Source organism: Triticum aestivum, chromosome 4D (genome assembly GCF_018294505.1).
Source record: "Triticum aestivum cultivar Chinese Spring chromosome 4D, IWGSC CS RefSeq v2.1, whole genome shotgun sequence".
Lineage (NCBI taxonomy): Eukaryota > Viridiplantae > Streptophyta > Magnoliopsida > Poales > Poaceae > Triticum > Triticum aestivum.
In genome coordinates, this window is record NC_057805.1 from 459,334,728 (window position 1) to 459,335,014 (window position 287).

The window sequence follows — 287 nt, forward strand, 5'->3', positions numbered from 1 at the left end:
GACCAGGTGCTCGGACGCGTCGTTGGCCCTCCGTAATGACGACGGCGACAAACGCGGCGGCGGCGAGCTTCGGCCGCGGTGGCCAGGGGGCTAGAGGAGGGATTCGACGGCGGGGAGAGAGGGGTCGGGAGCAGGAGCTCACAGGGAGGCGACGCAGTAGGTCAGTGGGCTCGGGGACGTCCTTGACGGCGCGAATCGACGACGAAGGGCTCGGGTGCCCGAGGTTGAAGACGAGGTTGGTGAGGCCGTTGCAGGGCTGCCGGCGATGCGTGGCTCAGCGGAGAGGA